General features: G+C 38.9%; 1 protein-coding gene and 1 non-coding gene across 3 annotated transcripts in view; both read right to left on the bottom strand.

Annotated features, from left to right (window-relative positions):
* Positions 1 to 23609, bottom strand: part of COL4A6 (collagen type IV alpha 6 chain) — a 273455-nt gene that overhangs the window by 157472 nt on the left and 92374 nt on the right. The window lies entirely within an intron of this gene.
* On the bottom strand, positions 10966 to 11039 carry TRNAG-ACC (transfer RNA glycine (anticodon ACC)). Its single transcript has one exon. It is a non-coding gene; the product is annotated as a tRNA-Gly (tRNA).

Here is a 23609-nt window from a genome sequence, read left to right as displayed (position 1 = left end):
CCACTGGCCACAAGGCAATTTCCTGTAATGCTGGCCCTGGCAGTTCCCCCAGGAGTCTTCAATTACACTGAGCAGGGAAGGATAAAAGGAGTGGCTTCCAGGGAACATGGCAAGACCAAGCACGGAGGAAGTCTCTGCCCTATCCTGGCTTGTCTGGGGACACTGCAACCCCTGCTCAACCAGGCCACATCACTGGTGTCATTCCCACCCTGGAATGCTCTCTCCCTTCCTCTTAAAAGCCAACCACTCCTTATACCCACAGAAAATTAGAACCGGAAAGGCCGGGAGAGATCATCTAATACAGTGGTACTTAACTCTACCAGACCAGCACACTATTTTTTATTATAAATATTTATTATTCTTTCTTGCTCTTGTGGAAAGAAATTCATAGGAATAAGTTATAATACAGATGCAAACAATAATTGTAAAAGCATATATTATGCCATAATTGTATTGCAAAGAAAAAACAAAAAGTCACTTATAATGAAACAATATATATTTTTTAATTGAAGTAGAGTTAATTTACAATGTTGTGTTAGTTTCAGGTGTATAGCAAAGTGATTAAGATATATATGTATATTCACTTTTTCAGATTCCTTTCCATTGTAGTTAATTACAAGATATTGAATATAGTTCCCTGTGCTATACAGTAGGTCCTTGTTGTTTACCTATTTTATATACAGCAGTTTGTGTCTGTTAATCCCAAACTCCTCATTTATCCCTCCCCCCAAAACAATATGTATCAATATGTAAATGCTCATACATAGCTCTATAAAAAAAAAGTAATGAAATTCACCAAAGGCTAGAAGCTTGATGCAGAATCACCAGGAATGCCACAGCCTGCTGAAGCAGAAAGACACTGGGATGTGGTATTGCTGACTCAAGTACCATGAACGGAGTTGCTATTAGTGCACTGGTTCTCTGAAATGGTGAATGTTCTGGGGATAAAAGTTCAATCTTTCCTTTGTTTACGGAGTAGTTTTTTTTTCCTTTTTTTTTTTTAAATGGAGGTACTAGGGAATGAACCCAGGACCTCGTTCATGCTAAGCATGTGCTCTCCCACTGAGCTATTACTTTCCCCGTGTTTACTGGGTAGTTTTAATCAATAATAATAAAACCATAAAAAAATCATTTCAATATGTAAAGTGTGGTTATGTTTTAGGCTCAGATAATTATAAACAGGGTTTTCACCTCCATGAATGTCCAGAGGTCTTCTAAATGTAGGGCAGGATGCAGGCCAATTCTTCATAGTGTGCAGAGCATCTATCATTCCTGGTGCCTACCTAAGAGCCTTCCCCAGTCATTTGGACAACTAAAGACAGCTCCACAATTTCCAAAATTTCCCGTGGGAGTAGAAGGCTGAAGTTAAGAACCGTTAGTTTAATCCAAATCGCCCACTGTACACATGAGAACACTGAAGGAAATTACTTTGGCCCAGGTCACACTGCTAGCGAGTAGACTGTAACACTTCTGAACCCAATTCCACATTCTTCACTCTGTTCAATACCTCCCAAGACCAATTTCAAGTTCCACTCCAGTTCAGTGCAAGGACACAGCCCGCACTCTATGTGTTTCCCACTCACTGGGCAGGTGTCACACATTGTTGAGGGACAGTCCTTACAACGTTCCTTCAGTTGCATAGCTGAGAGTCTTGTTTCCTCAACCAAACAGTGATGTCTGTAAGGGAAAGGTCAACCTATTTTACCTCTTTGTATATTCCCACAGTGTTAGTGAGGCCACTGCTTTCCAGCCATTACCTGACGCAGTACAAGTTTGTTAAGCACGTAAGTTCTGGAGTCAGTCTGTATAGGCTTAAATCCCAGCTTTAATATTTCTGAGTTGGGTGGCCTTAGGCAAGTGACTTATTCCCTTTGATATCCAACTTTCCACCTGTAAAATGCAGGTGTCAGCAGTATCTACCATAGAGGTGTTGATTGGAGGATTCAGTAACATAAAGCATGCAAAGCACAGTGCCTGGCTTATAGCAAACACTCGATGTCAGCTATTATTGCATTAATATTAGCTATGCCACTCTATTCAGCATTTCTGTCACACTCTGGCTTCTCTCTGGAGCTGACAGTCAAATGGTATGCAATGACATGGTCATGCTGGATTATCTATGGCAGATGTCCACTCTGCTTGGTTAGGACATCTATTTGGATTTGTTGATGTTTATGTAAATATTTTAAATATGACTAATATCTCACACTTTTATCCTTTTGCTGATGCTGGTTCCTTTGTCTAAAATGACCTCCCTATCCCCTTTTCCCATTTACCACAAACCAAACTTCTACTCACTCTTAAAGCCTAGCTCAAACACCATCTTCTTGGTGAATACTCCCCCGAATTCTCCCCTCTCAGCAATTTCAGGCAGAAGTTTTTATTCCCTCCTCGTTGCTAATGATGCTTTTCCCTATTGGCCTCAATCTACTTGGATCTGCCAACAGGGGACTGGGAACAGATTCTGTTTTCTTCTTCTCTACAGCCCACGAACCAGCGGATACTCCAGAAAGGGTTGTGAAATAATTGTTCTCCGAACAACTAAGTCACAAGTGTTAGATCAGGTCCACCTGGGATTCTCCCTCTCTCTTTGGGTTCCTAAAATAGTTACATCACAGTGTCCCCTCCACAAGCCAATATGGTTTTCCAGGCATCACCAGTCTTTTCTGGCATGAGTGGTGGCAGAGATGACCATGACACAGAAGGTAACCCAGGAAGCAAGATGGACTCTAAGAGCAGCTTAACTGGAGTGACTGAATGGTTGGCAAAGGTGAGTTATGTTTATGAGCAATTCCTCAAGAAGCTTAGTTCACAGATGGCTGGCTGTGCAGCATTTTATTTTGACCATCTCCTCAGCTAGTATTTCTTAAGCACCTACTATCTGCTAAGCAATGTATTAGACATGAGGGATAGAGGCTGCATCATACAGCCACAAGTGAAACCAAGTCCCTGCTCTTGTGTTTATAATCTGGGGGGAAGACAAACAGTAAACAATAAATATCACATCCATATTTGTCCAATGACATGTGTTATAGAGGAAAATAAAGCAGGGGAGAGGGATAGGAAGTGTTGGGGTTAAGTTGCTACTTTATATAAGGAAGTCAGGGAAGGCTTTGCCCAAAGGTCACCTCTGAGCAGAGAGCAGTGTTTCTCAGAGCATGGTGCCTGGGTCACCATCATCAGCCCTGGAAACCTGTGAGAAATGCAAATTCTTGCCCCTCTTGCAGATCTACTAAATCATACAATTTAGGGTGGGGCCCAGCAATCTGTGTTTTAAAAAGCCCTTCAGGTGATTGTGATGCACAGTAAAGTTTGAGAACCCCTGCTGTAGAAGATGAGGGAGCAAGCTCCCTAGTAATCTGGGGAAGGAGTATTCCAGGCAAAGGGAAGAGCAAGAGAAACAGCATTCAATGAGAGAACATGCTTGATGTTTTGGCCAAGCAGCAGTGAGACCAGAGTATTGGAGTGGGTAAGGGGAAAGCGGTAAGTCATAAGGCCAGAGCTGTAGCAGGGGCCAGAGTGTAAGAACTTTGCCTCTGACAAAACACTGAATGGTTCTGAACATAGGAGTGACACGCCAGCTCCATGTGAACTGTGGTGGGGCAAGGATGGACATAGGAAGGCCACCTAGGAGGCTGACATGGTAGTTCAGCAGAAGGATGACAGTGGCTTGGACCAGAGGGGCAGTTGTAGACACTGGCAGAAGTGGGAGGATTCTGGACATGTTTTGAAGGTAGAGCTACTAGGATTTGCTGATGGACTGGATATGGGATGTAACTGAAAGAGAGGAGTTAAGGGTGACTCAGGTTGCTATACTAAGCAACTAGAAGGATGAAACTCATTTATTCAGATAATGAAAAATGTCTGGGAAAAACTGTTGGAGGGGCATCAGGAATTCTGGTTTCGAGATGTCTGTTAGACACCTAACTGGAGAAATTGAATAGATAGTTGGAGTACAAGAAAGATGGCTAGCTTGGAGATGTACACATGATACCTTAGTATAGACTCATCTAAGTTGTGGTAACAAACCCTAAATCTCAATAGTTTAACACAACTAAGGTTTACTTCTTGTTTGTGTCACAATCCGATGAAGGACAGGCAGCTCTCCTTAGTGGCTTTCTTTCAAAGATGACTTGGATTTCCAAGCTAGTTTTGTGTAGCAATTCCATGATCTTAGACGTTAATACTTGTTGTTAATTGCCCATGATTGTGTTCATGTTCCCTTTAAGAAGAACTACACACACTGGACAACCTAATAGTATGGAAAATAGGAGATAACAGGGATTATATGACGAGCACCATCTCTGCCATCTCTGGTATTATACCACGCTACAAGACTAGATGAAGTCACCAAGGAAAGGAATGTAGATAAACGGAAAAGAAGACATCCAAGCATTGATCACAGAGGCACTTCAGTGTTAAGGGAAAATGGGGAGGTACCAGAGAAGGAGTACCAGTGTGGCAGGCAGAGAAGCAACATAGAGAAAGGTCCTGGAAGGCAAATGAAGAAAGTATTTCAAGGAGGAAAGTGTGATAAAATGTGCCAAATTGTAGATAAGTCAAGTAAGACAAGATAAGAACATACCAATGGAGTTAGCATTGTGATGATCTGGACAGAGCAATTTCAGGAAGGAGAATTAGGGAAATATGGAAGAACTATAATGCAGTTCTAAGGGTCCACTTGAGGTTAGTGACCATGGACTTGAAGGAAGACCAGTCATCAATACTGTGAGGTTCTCTTTAGCCTTAAGCTGGTTGGGTACAGATGCAGATTAGAAGAGTTGGATTTAACCATGGTTGGGTTCTGCTAAGTGAGAATACTAAAGAAAAAGAGAGGCAAGGGACTCAAAGATTTCTGAGAAGAAGTGATTTTTAATCATAGGCTATGGAATCTGGGCTTCCTAAAGAAGGAAGTGAGCACAGGTGGTGGGTAAGAGGCAGTGAAAAAGGTAGTAGAATGAATGGATGATTGATCCTGGTGAGGCTGAAGAAATGTGTGGGTTTTAGAATTATGAGCAGGTCTCAGAAGAAAGACGGTGCTGTAAAGAGGCTAGGTCCTGTTAATACTCTACCTAGTACAAAAAAGGACAGCTCTACTAGGAGTATAATAGAGACTTCTTTTTAAATATATTTTTAATAGATACTTCTTGAGTAAGCTCAGTAAATGGTTATTGAAATGGCTGCTCAATCCTGTTTTCATACAACATAAGATTATTCTGTTTTAATAATGTCAGATTCCTTCAAAACTCCTTTCACACCAAATCTCATTTGATTTTCTACCACAAATCTGAAATAAGTGTTTTAGATGTATAGCTATATATAGTGACATACACTCATATACAATATAACAATGCTTTCTTTTATATCTTCACCTATCCTCCTAGACAGTAAGTTCCTCTGCAATGATGTTGGTTTGTTCACCATAAAGCAAATGAATTTAAACTCTCTAAGCCTCAATTTCCTCAACCATAAAACAGGGATAATAATGTTTGACTTCATAGGGTTCTGTGAATGAGGTTAGAGATTATGCCCCTAACAAAGTGCTTGGCACATATATGCTCAATATACGTTGGCTGGTATTATTTATAACTACAGCGTTTAGCACCGTGTCTACCTGATAGGTGATCACTCAATGTCTGATTTGCATTTTAAAGATGAGGAAATGGAAGCTCAGCTGTTAGTGACTTCCTCAACACAGGAAGTTAAGTACCAGAGTAGGGATAAGAAACCAGCTATCCTCGCTCTCTGTGTCAATTTTTCCCCCACTGAACCCACTGCTACTAGTTCCAGGAATTAGCTTGATATTGGGAAGTCAGGAAAAGAAAGATGATCTTGAGAGATGCCTTTTTATTCTTTTGCCTTTTTTATCAACATTTGTTTACTTACTTTACAATAGCTTGAATTGTTTGTACACTTTTTAAACAACTTGTATATCCATATAATTCTCACAACTACTTTTGAAACAAAGAAAGAATGATTATATGTAAATTTTTCAGATTTAAAAAAAAATAAACCAAAGTCTCAGAGTTGGAATCACTTGCTAGTTAAGTGACAAAGTGAAGACTCAAAGTCAGGGCTTCTCTTTTCAGTGCAAAGCTAAACTTCTTAAAAGAAAAAGAATACGAGATGCTGAGGTGCCCTTTTATAATCTCCATTTCCTGTCAGTTGCCTCAGAGTCCAGAAACCAAGAGAGGCCTCTTTGTCTGTATCAGAACTTGTCCTGGGGCCATATTCATAATCATGGGTACCACTCACTGAGCATCTCTTATGTGCCTGGCTAAGTACTTCAATTTTGTTACCTCACAGAACTGTCCCAATAGTGAGGAGGGCACTGTTACCACCACCATTTCACAGATGAGGAAACTTAGGCTTAAAGAGGTTTAATAGTTTGCTTACACAGTCACACAGCTTGGGAGTGACACAAATTCAAACCCAGGTTTGACACAAAATCTTAGTGCCAGGCCCCCTCTAGCATCATCCTAGGTTTTCATACTTGGTGCTAATAAAACAGAGTCTGGCTTTGAGCAATTCTAAAACAAAACATGTGCATTGAGATTTAAACACACACACCCACACACACACACACATACACGCAGACACACATTAACTAAGCTTAGTCCCATCCCATATTTAACATTCATTTGCCTTTTTATTAACTTGCTTTAAATCTTTCTATTTTTTTGGTACATATATATATTTACTGAAATACAGTCAATTTACAATGTTATGTCAATTTCTGGTGTGCGGCATAATGCTTCAGTCATACATATATTCCTTTTCATATTCTTTTCACCATAAGTTACTACTAGATATTGAATATAGCTCTCTATGATGTTCATTTGCCTTTTAAAAACAGCTCCCTGTGAGTTTATGAATGAAAGGCTCTGGGAAGAGAAAACAGTGATCTACAGGAGCTGGCTCCCTACCAGGTGAGACTTACCACCTACATTTTAAGGATGAAACTGACACCAGACATTGCTGAGTAGTTCAGGAAGGCATTTCCCTCCGTCTGTCCAACTGTGTTCCCATGCATATACAAACACAACTGATGGGGTCAGGGGGTGGGGAGAGGCATTTGGGATTTCACTTGGAAAAGTCCTAGCCAACCAGAATGAACCAGGGCCTGAGGGGATGTGCTGTTCAGTTAGATAATAAAGTGAATTCACTGAGCAAATGCTTAAGACACACAAATAGACAAACTAAATGCTGTCCATAATGTTCTTAGAATAGCATTTCTGAGAGTGAGAAAAAGAAGTGAAAGAAACTAGAAGAAAGTAAGGAATCTTTGAACCTTAAAGCTGGAAGGCACCTGAGGACCAGAGGTCACACAGTTCACATGTAGTTAGGTTGGCCAGTTTTAACGAACAAAAATACAGGATGCAGAGTTAAATTTGAATTTCAGAAAAGCAATAAGTATGTCTCAGCATATTTTCTTACAAATATGTCCCAGATTAGCATAAATATGTTCCATGCAATATTTGGGACATACTTATACTAAAACATCTATTTCTTTATCTGACATTCAAATTTAACTGGGCATCCTGTATTTCATCTGGAAATCCTACAAGTAACATTGTGACACACTGGTGTGACAGGTTCAGCTGTGAGGAGTGTCTAAAGTAATTGTGGGTAATAATATTTAAAATACAAACCCTGCCACTTACTTTTTAAAGTATTAAGAAGGCATTCAAATTTCTTTCTGTAATTGAGTCACTCTTACTTATATGCCTTCTAATATGGTTTCCAAAGCAGGAAGGAAAGGAACAGTTATAACTAACATTGGAAGGATCGGATTCATTCACTTATTCAACAAATATTTATTGAGTGCCTGCTGTGTACCAGGCACTGGGCTAGGTGCTGGGGATATGATGATTAAAAAAAATTGAATATGACTTTTTCATGAATGTTCACATAGCAGCTTTACTTATGATAACCTCAAAGTAGGAAGAGCCCGAATTTCCACCAAGAGGTGAGTGGATATTCAAACTGTCGTATATTTGTACAATGGAATACTATTCAGGAATTTAAAAACTGAACAAAGTATTGATACATGTAACTGCCTGGGTGCATCTTGCAGACATTACGTTAAGTGGAAGAAGCCAGGCACAGAAGCACAAATTCAGTAAGAATTCCATTTATACAAAGTTCTAGAATAGGCAAAGCGAATAGATGATGACAGAAATCAGAATGGTTTCATGATGATAGAAATCAGTGGTTACCTCTGCAGGGGTGTGAGGGTGAGGTTCACTGAGGTTCCAAGGGTACCATCTGGGATAAAGGACATGTTCTATATCTTGTTTGGAGTGATGCTTATGAGTGTACACATTTGTTGAAATGCACCAATCTATACATTTATAATCAGCACATTTTTTGTCTGTAAAATAAAATTGAATTAAACAGTAAATATAGTCCCTGCCACCATGGAGCTTATAGTCTCATATAAGATAAAGATACATACTTACACAAATATTTAAAAATGATAATTGTGAAAAGTGTGATGGAGAAAAATAGGATGCTATGAATGTTTACAATGTTTGTCATTAAGACATAAGGATGATTTCTTCATTCAACAGATATTTATTGAGTGCTTACTCTGTGCCCGGCACTGGATTACGCCCTGGGAGTATCCTGCTAAATACAACAGACTTGCTCCTTTTAATTATAATTGTGCTCTATGATACAAAGGAGACCAATGGAAGCTTGTGAGAACATAGAACAGGGGTACTTGGCCTCCTCGGTGGGATCAGAGGTTTATTTAAGAAACTGTAGGTCAACTGAAGTCTGAAGAAGAGGAAGCATCAACTAGGTCAAGGGATGGGAGTGAGGCAGAGAAGCTTCCAGGTGGAGGGAACAAAAGATGCACATGCTCTGTGGTGAGAGAGAGCACGGCACACAAGAGAAGCTAAAGAAAGCCACAGAGACGGAAACAGGAAGGTAAAGGGGAGAGTGACAGAAGATTTTGCTGTATAGGCAGGCAAAGACTTGCTCAGGCAGAGTCTTATAGGCCATGATAGGGAGGTTTGGTTTAATTCTCAGAGCAACAGGAAGTCACTGAATAAATAATTTTAAGCAAAGAGTAACATGATCAGATTGGCACTTTAGAAAAAAATTCTCCAGTGGCAGTATAGCTAATGAACAGGAGGGGGCGGTAGTGAGGTGAGAGGCCAATTAAGAGAGTTGGAGTGAGAGAAGACGGTGGCCTGAACAAGGGATATGGAGATCAGATGGGGAGAAGTGAATGAATCACACACCTATTTCAATAGAGAGGACACAACCAGAAAGGGACAAGGCTAGAGTAAGGCTTTCTCACAACAAGTCCACTTCACTGATTTGAGGATAACCTTTAATGCACACCTGCTATGTACAAAGGCACTGTGTTGGGCACTGTGGAAGACAGACAGATATTTGGAAAACTTTGACTGCACTCAAGGAACTTAAAGCTGAATGACAACTATAATCAAAAGAGGAAAGAAGTATTATTGGAAGAGGTAAAGAGACACCTTTCTAAAACTTAGATGTAATTATGTCCTGTCTTCTTTCCGAAACCTTTGATGACCGCCTCTTACCTGCAAACTTCAAAATTCAAGCACAACATTTAAGGGACCCTCTAAACCAGGCTCAACCTACCATTGCAGGCCAACCTATCACCTCCAATATTCTACTCATAGAGGTCTTTTTATCAGCTATTCCATTTTCATGGAATGCTTTTCATATCCCATCCATTTATCTGGAAATCCTAATCACATCGTTTCTTTTTCATAACAATTTTATGGAGCTATAATTCATATACAATACATCCATTCATGCATCCTTTTTTTCCTTTTTGTATATATATGTATATATTTTTAATTGAAGTATAGTCAGTACACAATGTTGTATCAATTTCTGTTGTACAACATAATGCTTCAGTCATACATGAACATCCATATATTCATTTTCATATTCTTTTTCACCATAAGTTACTACAAGATACTGAGTATAGTTCCCTGTGCTATACAGTATGAACTTGTTTATTGGATTTTGTGAGAATCCTCCTGTATTTAGAAGGGAGAGACACTCTGTAAGAGTTCAGTAGGTGTTCTGCGTGATTCAATGGGTTTCTAGATGTAATTCTTGGTATATTTGTGGAAGACAGAGAGCTGTGAGTCTCTCTACTCCGCCATCTTGGCACCTCCCCCACACATCCTTTTTAAAATTTTATCTTCCCTCTTTTCCAACAGTAGCACGATTGATGTTTCATTATGGTATTCATTGCCTGCTCTAACCAGCCTCTCCTTTTGACCGCTTCAGAGAAATTGTGGTGACAGTTGCTAATAAAAATCTACAAGATTATTCTGAGTGGTTAGGCTGAGCCTCAGGTTCCTCAGCTGTGCAAGGCACAGTGGGGATGCATGTCTTCCTTTCTGTCAGCCTATTCTTGCTACTAGACTTTAGGCATACAGTGTCATGGGCTTTAGTGGCTTGGCCCTGAGCCTTGTGGCTTATTTATAATATGATGTCTTTAGGAAAATCATTCCAAGTTGAAAAAAAAATCCCTTAGAGTCACTAGTTGGTAGCCTCAATTAGGATGGAAGAGTTGATAAGTTCTCTAAGAGTTGAACCGACAGGAATAGGAAGGATTGGGATTCCAGGACACAGGATTCAGATTGCTGGAAATATCCTGACAGACGGTCTCATCTGTTATCGACCCCAAATGATCAGGGACACTGCCATTTCTGTCTTTTGCACTTGGAAGAGAATCTAACAAATACCCAGTTAAGATGGACAGTGAGTCCATGCGGACTTACCAGCAGTAGCAACTATTAGAAGGAGATAGAAAGGGAAACAAATACAAGTGGTTTCCATAAAGATAATTTTTTTAGCTAGCTATTTAGCTCATGATGTAGATAGTCTCTAAGGCCTACTGATATAATTTTTTTGGCAAGCAGGAGGTAACTAGGTTTATTTATTTATTTGGTTTTTCAGTGGAGGTACTGGGGATTGAACCCAGGACCTCGTGCATGGTAAGCATGGGCTCTACCAATTGAGCTATACCCTCCTCCTTAAGGCCTATTGATATAGATGAGAGTAAAGATGTTTTGCTTACTCAGAGATGAGGAGAGATGACATGGGGAAGAGGATCTAAAGCAGGAAAATAGAATGGTTCATGGCAAATCCATCCCTCATGACTAGAAGGAAAACGAAAGGGAACCCCTCCCCAAAGTACAAAACCCAGTAAATAGCAGACTAGGATCTCTGTCTTCATTTGCCAAGAACAGCATGTTACTTTTACCTAATTTTATGGCTGCAATTTTAAGCTGTAAATCCTTTCAGAAGTTGATTTTAATTTTGCTTGCAGGGTGAGCCAGACAAACCAACTTGTCACGTATGCCTGCCTTTCTAAAATTAGGAGAAACAGCCCTAATCCCTTCTCATATGCAGAAAATAGAAACTAGTCCAGTAGTCTGCTTGGTTGGTGGGAACAGACTTTAAAAAGCAACATGCTAAAAAAATTAAATGAAATAAAAGCACTATATATCACAAGCAAAGTTAAACTCCAGTTAAAACTTTTTGGCCTTAGCCAAAGCCCATAAGCAAAGAAGTGGTCCAGTACTTCTGTCTCTGATTCTATGTTTCATGGCTTTGAAATCCACCTACTTTTCTTTTTATTTCTTGGCAAAATGACATGCAAAAGTGATTTCAGAAAGCCCATCTGTAGCAAGGCCTTGGCTACACCTTTAGTAATTCCTTTGCAATATATAACCTACCAAAGCTCACTGAAGAAGAAATAGATAATCTGAATAGTCCTATATTGATTTTTTAAATTGAATTTGTAGTTAAACCCTCCCCATAAAGAAAATTCTAAGGCCAGATAGTCTCCCTGGTGATATCTACCAAACATTTCACGGATAAATAATACCAATCCTACACAAGCTCTGCCAGAAAACTGAAGATGAGGGATTACCTACCAACTCATCCTATGAGTCAAGTATTATGATCACAGACTAATATCTTGTGGAAATACAGACACAAAAATTCTTAACAAAAATTTAGGGTATTGAATCCAACAGTATATAAAAATGATAGGACATTATGACCAAGTACAGGTTATTTTAGGAATGGTAGGTTGGCTTAACATTCAAAAGCCAATCAATATAATTCATCAGATTAGTAGATCAAAAGGGAAAAATATGATTATCTCAATAGATGCAGAAAAATAATTTGACAATACTTAACATTCATTCCTGATAAAAACTCAAAGCAGACTAGAAATGGAAGGGAACTTCTTCAATCTGCTAAAGAACATTTATGAAAAATCCTATAGGTAACATTATACCTAATGGGGAAAGGCTGACTGCTTTCTCCACTAAGATTGGGAACAATGCAAATATGTCCACGTTCATACTTCTATTCAACATTATGCGAGAGGTTCTAGCTAGTGTGATAAATCATGGGGGGAAAGGCATCTGGATTTGATAGGAAGAAGTAAAACTGTCTTTATTCACAGATGACAATGTAAAAAATATTATGACATCTACAAAATAAGCTGCTAGAACTATAAGCGAGTTTAGTAATGCTTAATGATACAAGTTCAATATATAAAAATCAATTGCATTTCTATATATTAACAGTGAACAACTGAAAATTGACATTAAAACATGATTATAATAGCATCAAATATATGAAACACTTAGGAATAAACCTGACAAAATATTGGCTAAACCTGTAAAATGATTATAAATCAATAAAAAAAAGTTAAAAAAAATTAAAATGGATTGTAGGTCTAAATGTAAGCCCCAAACTTTAAAATTTTTAAAAATTTTTTTAACATTTTTTATTGATTTATAATCGTTTTACAATGTTGTGTCAAATTCCAGTGTTCAGCACAATTTTTCAGTCATTCATGGACATATACACACTCATTGTCACATTTTTTTCTCTGTGAGGTACCATAACGTTTTGTGTATATTTCCCTGTGCTATACAGTATAATCTTGTTTATCTATTCTACAATTTTGAAATCCTAGTCTATCCCTTCCCACCCTCTGCCCCCCTGGCAACCACAAGTCTGTATTCTATGTCTGTGAGTCTATTTCTGTCCTGTATTTATGCTTTGTTTTTGTTTGTTATTGTTTTTTAGATTCCACATATGAGCGATCTCATATGGTATTTTTCTTTCTCTTTCTGGCTTACTTCGCTTAGAATGACATTCTCCAGGAGCATCCATGTTGCTGCAAATGGCATTATGTTGTCGGTTTTTATGGCTGAGTAGTATTCCATTGTATAAATATACCACTTCTTCTTTATCCAGTCACCTGTTGATGGACATTTAGGCTGTTTCCATGTCTTGGCTATTGTAAATAGTGCTGCTATGAACATTGGGGTGCAGGTGTCATCCTGAAGTAGATTTCCTTCTGGGTACAAGCCCAGGAGTGGGATTCCTGGGTCGTATGGTAAGTCTATTCCTAGTCTTTTGAGGAATCTCCACACTGTTTTCCATAGTGGCTGCATCAAACTGCATTCCCACCAGCAGTGTAGGAGGGTTCCCCTTTCTCCACAGCCTCTCCAGCATTTGTCATTTGTGGATTTTTGAATGACAGCCATTCTGACTGGTGTGAGGTGATACCTCATTGTAGTTTTGATTTGCATTTCTCTGATAATTAGTGATATTGAGCATTTTTTCATGTGCTTTTTGATCATTTGTATGTCTTCCTTGGAGAATTGCTTGTTTAGGTCTTTTGCCCATTTTTGGATTGGGTTGTTTATTTTTTTCTTATTGAGTCGTATGAGCTGCTTATATATTCTGGAGATCAAGCCTTTGTCGGTTTCACTTGCAAAAATTTTCTCCCATTCCGTAGGTTTTCTTCTTGTTTTATTTCTGGTTTCCTTTGCTCTGCAGAAGCTTGTAAGTTTCATTAGGTCCCATTTGTTTATTCTTGCTTTTATTTCTTCTAGGAGAAAATTTTTGAAATGTATGTCAGATAATGTTTTGCCTATGTTTTCCTCTAGGAGGTTTATTGTATCTTGTCTTATGTTTAAGTCTTTAATCCATTTTGAGTTGATTTTTGTATATGGTGTAAGGGTGTGTTCTAGCTTCATTGTTTTACATGCTGCTGTCCAGTTTTCCCAACACCATTTGTTGAAGAGACTGTCTTTATTCCATTGTATATTCTTGCCTCCTTTGTCAAAGATTAGTTGACCAAAAGTCAAACTTTAAAATTTTCAGTGGAAAAGTAGGAGAAACTCTTTATGCCCTTAGATTAGGCAAAAATTTCTTAGACACAACACCAAAAGCTTGATGCAAAAAAAGAAGAAAAACATTGAGAAACTGTACTTTATCCAAAGTAAAGACTTTCACTTTTTGAAAGCTATTCTTTAAAGAACATAAAGACAAGCCCCAGACTGAGAGAAAATATTTGCAAATCACGCATCTCCTAAGGGACTATTAATACAGGCAACACCATGAATGAATATAAAAATACTTATGCTAAGTAAAAGAAGCCAGTAACAAAGCATTTATATTCCATATTTCCATTTACATAGAATTCTGAAAAATGAAAATTAATCGATAGTGACAGAAAGCAGATTTATCATTGTCCACGGACTGGGGGTGGTGGAAAAGTCTGAGGGGAAGGATTACAAAGGGGGATGAGGAAAGCTTTGGGAGTGATAGAAGTGTTCATTTTCTTGATTGTGGTAGTGGTTTTATTGTTGTACACATATGTTTAAACTTAACAAATTGCACATTTTAAATATATGCAGTTTACTGTATGTCAACTATATTTCAGGAAAGCTGTTAAAAATACTATAGGGTACTCAGAAGGACACAAGTCCCAATCTGAATAGGCTTCCAGTGGCCAAATAAGTGATGATTTGAGAATCAATAATAATAACTGCAATGAATGGGATGCTTAAAATATTTAAACCTCCATTCATTCATAATGGCACTCTCCCCTAGGTCCCCAAACAAAAACCCTCTCACTGGTCACCTTTGGAGGATGCTAGAGGAATAACTAATTATTTTTAAAATTGGTTTAAAAAAAGGAGGGGTGGCGGTGGTGGAATCAAGCATTTATCCCGCCTTTACTAAATAAACTATAACTCAGGGTAACCATAAAAATTAATGAAGGGATGCTTCCCCTAAAATAAGAGCCAGAATTACAGAATCAACAGTTGCAATCTCCTATGAGGTAAGGAATTGAGGCGATGAATATCAACAGCTGTTAACATCACAGAAAGAGAAACAAGCAGACATTGCAGACATTCTGTGACTCCTGATGGAAGAATGAAAAACTACCTGATGAAATGTGATGAAACAGTCCTGGGGGTGGGGGAGGGAGACATAGACAGAGAGGGAAAGAGGGATAGAGAGATAAAACAAGAAAGAAATGGAATCTGATCAAGTCTCTAGCTCTAACTAACAATGCTTTATAATAATGGAATAGTAAATACAGGGGAACAGCAACCAATCAATCAAAACTGGGAAATTCTTACAGGAAAAGGTGACTTAAGAGACTTACACTCTAATCACAATGTAGGGGCTTTATTTGGATACTGTAATGTAAGGAAGCAAAACCATTTATAAAATAACAAGGAAATATGAACACTGACTGGATTCCATTATATTATGGAATTATTGTTCACTTTGTTTTTGGGTGTGATACTGGGATTTTGGATGTTTTCAGAACTTATTTTTAAGAGCTACATAATAAAATACAGATGAAATGAAATGATCTCTGGAATTTGTTTCAAAATAGTTGAGGGTGGGGAGAAGTGGGAATAGATGAAAAAAGATGGTCTGAACTGGTAAATTTGAAGCTGAGCACTTGGTACCTGGAGGAATTTCGTTGTACTGTTCTATTTGGTATATGTTTGAAGTTTTGGATAGGAAAGCCCTTTTAGAAAAAGAATTTAGGTTTCTGAATTGGGGAATGGATGGATGAAAGTGAATGATTGGATTGGGAGATGAAGGAGAAAGAAGAGTCAAAGGTGGCTCCTTAAGCTTGAGCCACAGGGAGGATGGTAGTGATACTTGCTAAAATGGGGAAGCATGGGATAGGACCAATTTGTCTGTGTGTGTGTGTGTGTATGTGTGTGTGTGTGTAGAATGAGTTCAGTTTTGGACATGTTGACTTTGAGGTAACTGTGAATAGCCAGGGAAACATATATCTAAGTAGTTAGATATAGAAAGACTTAGAGCTTAGAAGAGAGATTTGGACTGAAACCTAGGATCGTGCATGGATGATACTGTGCAGAGAGAGCGGTCCTTAGAAAAAGGCCTGAGGAACACTCACATTAAAGAGCTGAGCAGAGGAAGTAGGGTCCAAAACGGTATGGATGCAAAGCAGAATGGGATGAAGACTCTGCCTTTGGGGAGCTCATGCTTTAGCTGGGGAGATACATTCAATTAAGTTCTATGCACGTGGTACTGGCTCAGATACTGTGGAGGAAACAAACTTCTGAAAATATTCGTATGCTGCTTTGCATGACTCTCCAAGTATTTTATGGGCATCACTTAGTCTTCTCTCCTACAAGACTGTAAATGATTCCAGTGTAGCAAGTCAGAAAAGAGCTTGTGTCTTTGGGAGTAAGTGGAATTCTCAACATTTTAAGGGTATAACCCTTTCCTAAAATACCTGGGCTAGCCTTTTGATGAGTGATGCATCATGCAAGTTAGGCCCTGAAAGAGCCTGAAAACTGAGGAGGCAATCCTGAAAGCCAGGAAGTGGGAGGCAGGGGACGGGTTACTGCCCCAGCCCACCGATGCACTGTCTAATTTGGCCCAAATCAAGTCGTTGGAGAGACAAGCTCCTGACCAGGAGCTTCCATATGGTTCTCACTGCATAGCGACATCAAACAACTTCTTCAGCCCTACCCTAAGTTCCAGAGATAAGAACAAGATTACAGAGAAGCCCTGGCAACATTCTCAGCCCATCACTGCTTTGTCATTACACACCATGGACAAAGCCAAGATTCAGTAAATGTTTACTGAATTAATAAATTCAATCAATAGATTTAAACAATAGTCTAAAGAGAGGAGCAGAATCCATTTGCTTAGTGGCAAGGTTGCTCTTTCAGAATTAAATAAATCATCCATTTACAGATAAAGTCTAAGTGTCATTAGCATTATTAGCAGCTGTAAAAGGCAGCAGGAAATAAACCTGTGTGCTTTTCTTGTGGTTTTATTTTCCTACCCTGTCCTACCTTTGTCATATTTTGCCACGTTGTACAAATCTCTGTACACAGATCTCTTCTCTGTATTCCCACAGCCTAGCACTGTGCCTGGTGGTTGTATTAGTTAGGATTCTCCAGAGAAACAGAACTAAGAGCGTGTGTGTGTGTGTGTGTGTGTGTGTGTGTGTTTATTGTATGTATGTATGTATGTATGTAAGTATGTATGTATGTATGTGTGTGTGTATATATATATATATATTTAAAGGAATTGGATCATACAATACAGACTGGCAAGTCTGAAATCTGCAGGGTAGGCTGTCAGGGTGAAGACCCAGGGAAGAGTAGATATTACAATCTCAAGTCCAAAGGGAGTCTGGAGGTAGAATTTCTTTTTCCTTAGGGGGATCTCAGTATTTTCCAACTTAAGGCCTTCAACTGATTGGATGAGGCCCACCCAAACCATGGAGGGTAGTCTGCTTTACTCAAAGCCTATTGATTTAAATGTTAACCATATGGAAAACATAGCTTCATAGCAATATCTAGACTGCTGTTTGACCAAACATCTGGGCACTGCAGCCAAGCCAAGCTGACACATAACATTAACCATCATAGTGGTTAATACATGCTTATAAAATAGAACTGAAATCACCTGTGAACTGCCTGCATTTGCATATCTACTTTTGAATATCAAGTAGTAAACATAATGGGCACACAGGCATCAGGGAATGTAGGTCACTGGTTCATTTCTAACTAGACAAAACAGTTTTTCAGTAAAGCCTATGAAACATGAAATGGAAGGAATTAAGATACAGATGGAACTTATTTTCAGATTCCCTCCAAACTTTTAATCATTTTTTAACTATGAACCACTACATCATTCATTCATAGGCAAGAAAGGAACATGAAATGGCATTCTTGGAACTGGTCTCTAGTCCCTCCTTTATCATTAAACTGGCTTAAGTGAACCTGGGCAACTCACTTTATCTTCCTTGGTTTCTGCTTCATCAACAAGGACTCAGACATTCTTTCAAGCAAGTATGGTATAGTAAATTGAAGCCTTCAGAGAGATCTGGGTTCAAATCTCAGTTCTGACACTTACTAGCACTGGGCAAGTTGCTTCTGAACTCCTTTCTCCAGCTGCAACATGGGAATATGGATACTTATTTCACAACAGGGTTGTTGTCCAGATCAAATAAGACAATTGAATGTACCATGTACAATGGCTGTTAATTACCTTCACTGCTCCTTCCTCTTTCAGCTCAAATACTATCTGAGTCTGTTCCACATAGGTGGAAAGTTAATCCCTCTTAGAAAAATACAACTTCCAACAGAAATATGAATTATAAGCAGTGAACTTAAAAGATATATTTGAGATTATAGAGTCTTGAGATGCTTTTGTTATCATGAATTTCATTTCATTTGGAAAGAATCTTTATTATCATTTGATATTCTTAAATCTGGCTAAAGTTACTTGGCTCTTTAACTCCCATGGGTCACTTCAATGGCTTGTGGGGTGTGGGAAAACAAGGAAGGGAAAGTCACGGTTATCTCGGTAGCAACAAATAGAAGTTGAGTACTTGCTATGTGCCTAGCACTATGCTTGCATTATCTCACTTAACATTAACAAACCAACAAGGGGAGGTACTATTATTAATATCCCCATGTTTATAGATGAGGATGCTGAGGCTCAGAGGGGCGAGGTAACTTGCCCAAGATTACACAGCTCAGAAGTACAGAACTGGAATTTACTCCCATGTCTGTTTTGATTCAGAACACATTCTCTTAACTAGTAAACGGCATTGTCCCTTCTTGGAAAGTATTACATAAAAAACACACAGGCTTTTGCCATTTAAAGAAATTTTTCTCTAGAAAAATTAATATGTATATGTAAGTGTGTATATGTGTGTGTGTGCATACCTGCACACATATACCCAATTTAAATAATTAAAAATCAAGGGGTTAAGAAACCAGGGTACCTCATTTTTCTGGAAATTAAGATCACTTTCTGAGTTCTACAAAGGGGTGCAGGAGTAAGTTGTAGAGTCAATAAGAGGGCTGTACCTTTACTTACCTGTGATGTTAACTATACATCACATTTAGCATGAGACTTACATAGGGTACTCCTAGTATCTGTCATATATCCAGTGCTTACTATATGCCAAGCACTGGGCTAAGTGCTTTGTATGCATAATGCCATGTAATACTCCAAACACTCCCATTCAGCAGATGAGAAAACTGAGGCCCAGAGGTTATAACACTTGCTCAAGACCATACAATGAGTAAATAGCGCAGCTAGGATTCAACTCAAACTTCAAAGCCTTTGTTTTTAACTACTATGCTAGATTTCCACAAAAAGCATGGCATTTCCTCATTAAATTAAACAGGTTTACCAGATGACCCAGTAATTCCATGTTTAGTCATATACCCAAAAGAAATGAAAAGAAGTGTTCAAACAAAAACTTATATACCAGTGGCAATTCATAATAGCCAAAAGATATAAACAACCTAAATGTCTATCAACAGATGAGTGCATAAACAAAATGTGGTGTGTGTATGTATGTATGTACATACATATCTCCATACAATGGAATATTATGCAGCCGTTAAAAGGGACAAAATTCTGATACATACTACAACATGGATGAATCTTTAAAATATGCTAAGTGAAAGAAGCCAGACAAAAGGCCACATGTTGTGTGGTTCCCTTTATATGAAATGTTCAGAATAGGCCAATCTATAGACACAAAAAGAGATTAGTCATTACCAGGAGCTGAGGAGGGGGGTGAATGGGAAGTGACTGCTTAATGGGTATGAGGTTTCCATTTGGTATGGTGAAAAAGTTCTGGAACGAGATTATGGTGACAGTTGCAGAACATTGTGAATGTACTTATGTCACTGAATTGTAGACTTTAAAATGGTTCAAATAGTAAATTTTATGTTATGTGTATTTTACCACAATAAAAATCAATCAATCATCATTCCATTGGTTCCTGGTTTTCCCTAAGCCTAATTGTGGGTTTTGCTTCTTAAAGCATTTAAGTATCTCTTCTCCACTGGCCCATAAACACTCTGGGCTCACTTTCCACTCTCTGCCATAACTCTCACTGCCTCTTCCCTGTTCCTCCTGGCACCTAGAGTCTCCTTCCTCCTCCCTACCAGTTCAAATGTGACCCAACCTAAACAGTCCAGCTCATCCATGATTTCCCTGATGATTTCTTCTCATCTGCTTCTAATCAAGAAACCGAGACCTAGGTAAGGCCATTTTATTTTAAAATTAATATTAAAAGTTAATATTACACAACTGTTTGTAAAACAACACTTTTTGCTTCTTAGGTCAGTGTGCTTTCTATTAACAGCTCACTGTCTCCCACAGCACTTAGAGTTGTCACCTGGATTGGCATATTATTTTTTAGGCATTTATGTGCATACGTTCTAGGAGGGGTTCCTGTGGGTTAGCCTTAATTCTCTGGTAAGACACATCTTGATGGTAATACCTGTTTCTCACATGTCTTTTTTAATTTAATTTTTTATTGAAGTGTAGTTGATTTATAATGTTAGTTTCAGGTGTACAGCAAAGCAATTCAGTTATACATATATATATCCATATCCATATATATTCAGATTCTTTTCCATTATAGGTTATTACAAGAAATTGAATATAGTTCCCTGTGCTATACAGTAGGACCTTGTTGTCTATCTATTTTATATATAGTAGTGTGTATCTGTGAATCCCAAACTCCTAATTTATCCCTCCCTCCGCCTTTCCCCTTTAGTAACCACATATAAGTGATTTCACATGATATTTCTCACACATCTCTGAATCACCCAACATGTGCTGGCACGTAATAGATGCCCAATAAATACTTCTGATGAGTAATCAACAAATTTCCACAACCTGCTTCAAACCCATTGCTGACATGTCAAATAGGACAATATAACCCATCAGTTCATTAGAAAGGAAACATCTATTTATTCAACTGCATTTTAGTTTCTAACAAATTAAAATCAGATGAGCTCTTGCTAGTGAACCAAGGAGCAGACTGACACTTTCCAAGAAGGGACAATGCCATGTTTTAGTTAAGAGCATGTGTTCTGAATCAAAATGGACATGGGAGTAAATTCCAATTCTGTGTTTCTGAGCTGTGTAATCTTGGACAAGTTACCTCACCCCTTTGAGCCTCAGAGTCCTCGTCTGTAAACATGGAGATATCATAATAGTACCTCCCCTTATTGTGTGTTGTGACTATTAAATGAGATAATGCCAGCATACTGCCAGACACCTAGCAAGCACTCAACATGTTAGAATTTATGATGATCAACTGCTTTCCCAAAACTCCTTCCCAAGGACACAGTTTATTCATAGACTTTGGGCTCAAGGAAGCATTCAGCCGAGTTGTCTACAGGAGTCCTAAACAGTGGCATCAGGACCCAAAGACATACATTCAGAAGGCTCAATAATCAAATCCAGAGAAATGCAGGCTGATGCTGTGATACTGTAATTATGACCTAATAAGTCCAATTAACTGTGCCAGCCAGATTCCTTTTGGAGTAACTGCAGCGTTCCTAAGCCTGAGAACAAAAGTGGGACTTGAAAGAAGGGCTAGTTTGCATCCTGGCAGATGAACAAGGGATCTGCTTGTGGCTTACCAGCTGATAATAGAGAAATCAGTGGACGGGAATGAGATGGCATTCCCAGTGTTTAACCACAAGAATAAGCCTTTTAATTCCCTAAGCCCTATGGATCTCTTGGACACATGGTTATTCATCAATTTTCTTCAAACATCTGATTGCCCATGCATGCCAAGACAGTTGCCCACGTTTCAGTAGATTGGTTCAGGCCAGGGCACAGGGATTTGAAGCTGCAGAGTGAAGTGACATGAGGTGGAAAGAAGTAGGGGAGTCAGAACGAGGAATGGCCTTGGGAATTAAAGAGCTGTAATCTTTGTACAGAATTAGCAATGCACACACACAGCTCTTTCAGACTGGTCTTGCTCAGGAATCCAAACCTCTGACAATATTGCTAGAGGGGATAGAAAGCCATTGGGAAAGATTTCTGGGGTTGCAAACCCACTGTTAGTGGACAGTTGGCTGTTCTCATAATGAGCAATCTCCACTTGAACGATTACTTTCCTAAGGTCAGATTGGCTTGTTTTCCCCTTTGGGTGAACTGTCTCTCGCTCTTCTGCCATCGGCTGTGGTTCTCAAAAGCTATGGTTAGAAATGAGTTAGCACAAATATGTGTATACATATACAAGACTGGGGCATTATGCTGTACACCAGAAATGGACACATTGTAACTGACTATACTTCAATTAAAAAATTAAAAAAGAAATGAGTTTGCAATATTGAAGCAAGCAGATAAACAGAGCTTTGTTTCGTCTGGTCCTAGAACAGGTTATATCTTTATTTGTTTTGAAGGTAGGTACTCAAATGATTGAGTTTTGAAAACCACAACTGAAATCTTGGACTATCTGTAGCATGTAAAATGGTGACAGGTGGGCAGGAGAGATAGGATTTTTTATTGTCAAGCTAAGCTTCACAAGATATCAGAGAGCGACATAGGATATTCTGCCTGACCCATGCACTTTGAAATGGCTTTCTGATTTTCCACTCATAGCCAACTTCCCCTATGACCTGTCCCCCTCCTACCAAAAATATTAGGGACCAGATTTTTTTTCCAGGAGAAGGAAGGATTGATTATTACTTGCAGCAAGTAAGAAGAGCACCACAGTTCTTTACCAAAGAAGTGTCTCTGGGACCAGAATTTTTTTAATCACTACCTCCTACGTGGGGAAGTTAGTGGAGTCTGAGAAGACGCTTTCTGGAAAACCAGGAGTGGACTTTAGAGCAGCTCAGAGGGCTGAGCAGAAGCCTGGGGTGAGAACTGTCCTTTCTGACTAAATCAGACCCATGGCTTCTGAATCCCACACCACATTCCTCTCTGTGTGTGTGTGTGTGTGTGTGTGTGTTTTAATTTATAGAAAGAACTCTACAATGAAATGAAAATCAATATCAAGACATGTGTCATGTCCCCTCTCATTGTATTCTGTCTTCATCTGACCCTTGCCCTTTCCATCCTCCTTTTCTTTTGGATCTGTTCTTCTTTTACCACACCTACTCCCTCCCTTGTCTCTGACTCTTTCCCCATTAATTATGCTCTCAGAATGCAGTTCTTAGCAGCCTAGTCTAGGCCCCACCCTCACACTTCCCAACATTCAGAGCTACTTGTAGTGGGAGCCAAATCCTAATCTTCCTCCACATTCTTACAGATAACCCTCTCCTAACCAGAGTTTCCACTGAAAGTAGACAGGCCTCCCCTCTTGTGAGTGATGGCAATCTGCTAAGGAAATGACAGGAGTTTGATCTCAAAGCCAGGCTTGCACGGGCTTCAGAGATCTTCACATTTTTCACAGCCTCTGTCCTGAACTGCTCTCTCTGACCTGCCTTGCACCCCAT

This window comes from Vicugna pacos, chromosome X (assembly GCF_048564905.1).
Source record: "Vicugna pacos chromosome X, VicPac4, whole genome shotgun sequence".
Lineage (NCBI taxonomy): Eukaryota > Metazoa > Chordata > Mammalia > Artiodactyla > Camelidae > Vicugna > Vicugna pacos.
This window is presented reverse-complemented; position numbering and strand designations above follow the sequence as displayed.